Here is a 7,952-nt window from a genome sequence, read left to right as displayed (position 1 = left end):
ATTATATAGAGGGTGTCTTAAGTAGTGCTGGTGTGTGGTATTATATAGAGGGCGTCTTATGTAGTGCTGGTGTGTGATATAATATAGAGGGCGTCTTATGTAGTGCTGGTGTGTGCTATTATATAGAGGGCGTCTTATGTAGTGCTGGTGTGTGCTATTATATAGAGGGCATCTTATGTAGTGCTGGTGTGTGATATTATATAGAGGGCGTCTTATGTAGTGCTGGTGTGTGCTATTATATAGAGGGCATCTTATGTAGTGCTGGTGTGTGCTATTATATAGAGGGCGTCTTATGTAGCACTGGTGTGTGCTATTATATAGAGGGCATTTTATGTAGTGCTGGTGTGTGGTATTATATAGAGGCGTCTTATGTAGTGCTGGTGTGTGGTATTATATAGAGGCGTCTTATGTAGTGCTGGTGTGTGCTATTATATAGAGGGCGTCTTATGTAGTGCTGGTGTGTGCTATTATATAGAGGGCGTCTTATGTAGTGCTGGTGTGTGCTATTATATAGAGGGCGTCTTATGTAGTGCTGGTGTGTGGTAATATATAGAGGGCATATTATGTAGTGCTGGTGTGTACTATTATATAAAGGGCGTATTATATATATATATATATATATATAGAGGGCGTCTTATGTAGTGCTGGTGTGTGATATAATATAGAGGGCGTCTTATGTAGTGCTGGCATGCTATATTATATAGAGGGCGTCTTATGTAGTGCTGGGGTGTGCTATTATATAGAGGGCGTCTCATTTAGTGCTGGTGTGTGATATTATATAGAGGGCGTCTCATGTAGTGCTGGTGTGTGCTCTTATATAAAGGGCATCATATATATATAGAGGGCGTCTTATGTAGTACTGGAGCAGCAGCTACTCACTCCTGGCACAGCGCTGCTTCCGCTGCCCCAATGCACCCCAATACCTGCCTTCCAGTCGCTTCTATTGGATGTGGACCGGTTCCAGTGATCTGCCCTCAGCTGCTGGAGATGGGAGGGATGGTCTCTGATACCCTGCCTGTGCCCTGGAAGCACAGGCACTCCACACTTACTGCTCCCAGCCACCGCATCCTGGTCACCTCAGCCCATGCCGGCCACTCTGCCGGTTCCACAGCTGGGCCCTCTGTAGCGATGCTCTCCTCCCGCCAGTGGCACTCCCTCACTGCCCACCGCCACTAATGACTCCTCTCCGGCTCTGCCCCCCTGTGCCCGACAGCACATAGCCGCTCATCGGCTGCCCAGGACACAGGAGGGCAGACACTGAGGAGAGAGATCTACAGACTCGCCCTCAGTTGATGCTAACAGCTCTTCTTCCTCTCTCCCTGAACTTGGCCCTTCTTTTCCTGACAGGTACCCACCACTCCCAGCCATATCACTCTGCCCCCTTCTTGTCCTGTGCATGTGCATCCCATATAATGTGCACATCCTCACCTCAGTGAAAAGAGGACCACATAAACTTATATGTAAATACATTAAATATATATATACATAACATGAACTACAATACTCTATTATAAATACATGACACACTTACATTTTACCTCAAAAATTGTGACTACAGTACATATATATTTACCTGATACAGTATATGTACTTATTAATATAGTACATATACTGTATCAGGTAAATATATAATAATATATATATTAACTTACCTACCCCCCCCCCCGATTCGGCCGGGAGCCTCCCGAAAATCGGGTGCCGCTCCCGGCCCCCCGGAAAGGCAGGCAAGTCTCCCAGCCCCAGCGACTCACCTGCATTAACGCCGGCAGCGGGGGGCCGATGACGCGATTCACGCTGAATCGCGTCATCTTAGCCCCGCCCCCTGCATCACAATGCCATTAATCTCGGCATTGTGAGATGTGTCATCCTCTGAACCACACCCCCTTTTTGCCTGCTATACTCCCCCGTGTGGTTGCCGGACAGCTCCCTCCCGGAAGGAGGGAGCTCAGTGTCGGCAACCTTGGTATGTTATTTAACCCTTAACCAGGGTTACATTTAGCTGGGTCTGGGGAAGCTCCTTACAGAAATCCCAGAATCCTTCAATCTACTCAACTAATGAGATAACCGATCACAAATGTCAATAAAGAGACCGGCTTGTGATTGGTCATTTCGCTTACCTCATCCCTTTCTGCAGCCATTGATCGGTGACAGAAGAGGTAAGCCACGTCACAGTGTTAGGTTCCCCTGCAGTAATGCAGGACAGAAACCCCGCTCCCCAGCACTGCTTACCTACCTTGTCCTGTCACTCTGTGTACCGGCACCAAGCCTTGTTATGCACTGCTCTCCTTTTTGTAAGTGGGTGGTCCTTCCCGTTGTTTCCTCTATGGAGCCGAATGCTCCTAGGCCAGTGGCGGGCTGGGCTGGGGGGCAGGGTGCCATATGCCCCCCGGGCCGCAGCGTCATGCGGGCCGCGGGCCGGTGCAGTCTGTGTCACTGTGACACAGACTGAACCGCGTGTATAGCGCTGACCGGACGGAGTTCGGTCAGCACTACACAAGTGACAAACACACAGCCGCCGGCTCTGGAAGCTGTGTGTTTGTTGTAAGCAGCCAATGAGAGTCTGTCAGACTCTCATTAGCTGCTGCTGCTCCCACTGTGGGAGCCGCTCCATCTTCCAGCTCCTGCAGTGGGTATGGGAGAGGCGTCATGATGTCATATGATGTCTCTCCCATAATGCAGAGTGGCCCGGGAGGACAGACGGAGGAGCAGATGGCGGTGGCAGGAGCGGGGATTCAGGTAAGTGTTTTTTTTTTTATATATTACGTGTGTCTACTGCGGGGGGTCTGGCACTACAAGGAGGAGACCACTACTGGGGGCACTTCAAAGGGGGGGAATACTACTACTGGGGGCACTACAATGGGGTGGGACTACTACTACTGGGGGCACTACAAGGGGGGGGACTACTACTACTGGGGACTACTACTACTGGGGGCACTACAAGGAGGGACTACTACTACCGGGGGCACTACTAGGGGGGAATACTACTACTGGGGGCACTACAAAGGGGGGGACTACTACTACTGGGGCACTACTAGGGGGGACTACTACTACTGGGGGCACTACAAGGGGGGACTACTACTACTAGGGGCACTACAAAGGGGGGGGACTCCTACTACTGGGGGCACTACTAGGGGGGACTACTACTACTGGGGGCACTACAAGGGGGGGACTACTACTACTGGGGGCACTACTACTGGGGACACTACTGGGGGGGACTACTACTACTGGGGGCACTACTAGGGGGGGACTACTACTACTGGGGGCACTACTACTGGGGGCACTACTAGGGGGGGACTACTACTACTGGGGGCACTACATAGGGGGAGGGGACTACCACTGGGGGCACTGCATGGAGGAACCACTGCTGGAGACTCTATATAAAGGGCAATACTGGGGGTACTGCATAGGGGGAAGACTACAACTGGGGCCACTATTTAAGGGGCACTGCATAAGGGTTACCACTATTGGGGGTACTATATAAGGGGCTTACTACTGGGGGCACAAGGGGCACTGCAAAGGGGGGACCACTACTGGGGGCACTATATAAGGGGCTTACTACTGGGGGCACAAGGGGCACTGCATAGGGGGATCACTACTGGGGGCACTACTGGAGGCCTGCATAAGGGTGTCCTCTCCTGTGGCACAGGGGGTCACTGCATATGGGCACTACGACAGGAGGCTGCCCCTAATCTTTATTTTTACCTTACATTAATCCCATATGGACCCGCCTCCTCCCTACAACACTTGAGGGGGAGGGTGGGCACCGTAGCACGCACGTTCTTTTATGTACCCTGGCTACATGCTACTCCTCTACCAGGGCCGCCTGCTTGCATTTGCCCCCCCAGGCTAAAAGTTGCCAGCCAGCCCCTGCCCTAGGCATTATAGTCACCCTAGGCATTTGCTTAGAATGCCTATGCCTAGGGCCGGCTCTGATTTTATGGTTTGTTGCTATGTACTAATGGCACAACCCTAGAGATTTCAAAGAGCTCTCCAGCAGAGTGCTAATTATCGCTGCAGATCGCAGCCCCCATTATTATCAGTGAGGACTACAATCTGATCTTTACTTTACTGTATGTACGAAACTCTGTAATGCTAAGCTTTTTGGGGTTTGGTCCCATTAGTGTAGACCATCTTTAGATGGTGTAAACTGCATAAAGCCTATGGAGGCGCCAGGAGCAGGAGAGAGATCTTCTGAACTCTCTCCTGCAAACTTTGGCCAGTTCCAGGAATTAAAAAAAGTGTCAGCTTCCTCCGGAGAAGTCTTTCACATATGTGCCGGGGATATAACTCGCAGGGACAGCCGTTATCACAGCCACTGTCCCTGTGAGTATCACTTAGGCGTAAATTTACTAAGGCCAAATTACATCGAATTGGGCAAATTCGGCCGTTAAATGCATATTCGGAATTTACTAAAGGCTAAAGCAGGGATGGGGATGCTCTGACCCGCGGGACTTATACAGCCCACAAGACCATTTTATCAGGCCCGGCCAGCTGTGGGTCTCTTCCCTCTCTTTGTTTTTTGCCGGGCAGCGCTGAGCCCTGAGCACTTGCTCAGATGCTTCCCGGCTGTGCACAGCGCTGTGGTGTGACATCAGAGGTCACACAGTGCCGTGCAGCCGGTCCTCCTTCAGGCCGCCCGCAGACATCTTATATGGAGGAGGATGGAGAGGTGCAGCGCAGGGCAGCGATGTGGCCAAGGGATATGGAGTCAGGCACCTCAGGCTATCTTCAATTAATAAAAATACAGCACTGCTTAATCTCTGAGGGACAATAGGAAGAGGGAGGGAGCCTTGATGCTGTGCTCCCACACCCAGTGACTGATGACTGAGTGAGACAGAGGGTGTATGTACCTGCTGTAACACCTCTGATACCTCACTGCTGTGCTGTAGCTATTTTAAAGGAGAGGAGACTGGACTGGAGTTGTACAATACTGGCCTGGGTGAGTCTTCTAATTTTCCTGTGGGGCTCTATATAGCAAGTAAATTTTAAAGTTGACCATTTTGTATGGCACACAAATGATTTTATAAATATCCAAATGGCGCTTGGCAGAAAAAAGGTTCCCCAACCCTGGGCTAAACTTTGCTTCATTCAATGTCTAAAACTCTGCCGACAATACCTGTAACTCGGCCGGTAACATGTTTTCGAACACATAGTACATCGGGACCCTGAGTACAGGACTGTCCATGCCATGATGGATACTTATATCAGTATATAATACATCAGTGACACTGAGGACAGGACTTTCCATGCCATGATAAATATTTATATCAGTATATAATGCATCAGTGACGCTGAGGACAGGGCTGTCCATGCCATGATAGATACTTATATCAGTATATAATACATCAGTGACGCTGAGGACAGGATTGTCCATGCCATGATACTTATATCAGTATATAGTACATCAGTGACACTGAGGACAGGACTGTCCATGCCATGATAGATACTTATATCAGTATATAATACATCAGTGACGCTGAGGAGAGGACTGTCCATGCCATGATAGATACTTATATCAGTATATAATACATCTGTGACACTGAGGACAGGACTGTCCATGCCATGCTAGATACTTATATCAGTATATAATACATCAGTGACACTAAGGACATGACTGTCCATGCCATGATAGATACTTATATCAGTATATAATACATCAGTGACAGTGAGGACAGGACTGTCCATGCCATGATAGATACTTATATCAGTATATAATACATCAGTGACACTGAGGACAGGACTGTCCATGCCATGATAGATACTTATATCAGTATATAATACATCAGTGACACTAAGGACATGACTGTCCATGCCATGATAGATACTTATATCAGTATATAATACATCAGTGACAGTGAGGACAGGACTGTCCTTTCCATGATAGATACTTATATCAGTATATAATACATCAGTGACACTGAGGACAGGACTGGCCATGCCATGATAGATACTTATATCAGTATATAATACATCAGTGACGCTGAGGACAGGACTGTCCATGCCATGATAGATACATATATCAGTATATAATACATCAGTGACGCTGAGTACAGGACTGTCCATGCCATGATAGATACTGATATCAGTATATAATACATTAGTGACACTGAGGACAGGACTGTCCATGCCATGATAGATACTTATATCAATATATAATACATCAGTGTCACCGAGGACAGGACTGTCCATGCCATGATAGGTACTTATATCAGTATTTAATACATCAGTGACACAGAGGACAGGACTGTCCATGCCATGATAGATACATATATCAGTATTTAATACATAAGTGACACTGAGTACAGGACTGTCCATGCCATGATAGATACTTATATCAGTATATAATACATCAGTGACACAGAGGACAGGACTGTCCATGCCATGATAGGTACTTATATCAGTATATAATACATCAGTGACACAGAGGACAGGACTGTCCATGCCATGATATATACTTATATCAGTATATAATACGTCAGTGACACTGAGGACAGGACTGTCCATGCCATGATAGATACTAATATCAGTATATAATACATCAGTGACACTGAGGACAGGACTGTCCATGCCATGATAGATACTAATATCAGTATATAATACATCAGTGACACAGAGGACAGGACTGTCCATGCCATGATAGATAATTATATCAGTATATAATATATCAGTGACACTGAGGACAGGACTGTCCATGCCATGATAGATACTAATATCAGTATATAATACATCAGTGACACTGAGGACAGGACTGTCCATGCCATGATAGATATTTATATCAGTATATAATACATCAGTGACACTGAGGAGAGGACTGTCCATGCCATGATAGATACATATATCAGTTTTTAATACATCAGTGACACTGAGGACAGGACTGTCCATGCCATGATAGATACTTATATCAGTATATAATACATCAGTGACACTGACGACAGGACTGTCCATGCCATGATAGATACTTATATCAGTATATAATACATCAGTGACACTGACGACAGGACTGTCCATGCCATGATAGATACATATATCAGTATATAATATATCAGTGACACTGACGACAGGACTGTCCATGCCATGATAGATACTTATATCAGTATATAATACATCAGAGACACTGAGGACAGGACTGTCCATGCCATGATAGATACATATATCAGTTTTTAATACATCAGTGACTCTGAGGACAGGACTGTCCATGCCATGATAGATACTTATATCAGTATATAATACATCAGTGACACTGAGGACAGGACTGTCCATGCCATGATAGATACTTATATCAGTATATAATACATCAGTGACACCGAGGACAGGACTGTCCATGCCATGATAGATACTTATATCATTATATAATACATCAGTGACACCGAGGACAGGACTGTAAATGCATGAGAGATACTTATATCAGTATATAATACATCAGTGACACTGACAACAGGACTGTCCATGCCATGATAGATACTGATATCAGTATATAATACATCAGTGACACTGACAACAGGACTGTCCATGCCATGATAGATACTTATATCAGTATATAATACATCAGTGACTCTGAGGACAGGACTGTCCATGCCATGATAGATACTTATATCAGTATATAATACATCAGTGACACCGAGGACAGGACTGTCCATGCCATGATAGATACTTATATCAGAATATAATACATCAGTGACACCGAGGACAGGACTGTCCATGCCATGATAGATACTTATATCATTATATAATACATCAGTGACACCGAGGACAGGACTGTAAATGCATGAGAGATACTTATATCAGTATATAATACATCAGTGACTCTGACAACAGGACTGTCCATGCCATGATAGATACTGATATCAGTATATAATACATCAGTGACACTGACAACAGGACTGTCCATGCCATGATAGATACTTATATCAGTATATAATACATCAGTGACTCTGAGGACTGGACTGTCCATG

The sequence above is a fragment of the Taudactylus pleione genome, unplaced genomic scaffold (assembly GCF_031769625.1).
Source record: "Taudactylus pleione unplaced genomic scaffold, aTauple2 ptg000833l, whole genome shotgun sequence".
NCBI lineage: Eukaryota > Metazoa > Chordata > Amphibia > Anura > Myobatrachidae > Taudactylus > Taudactylus pleione.
This window is presented reverse-complemented; position numbering follows the sequence as displayed.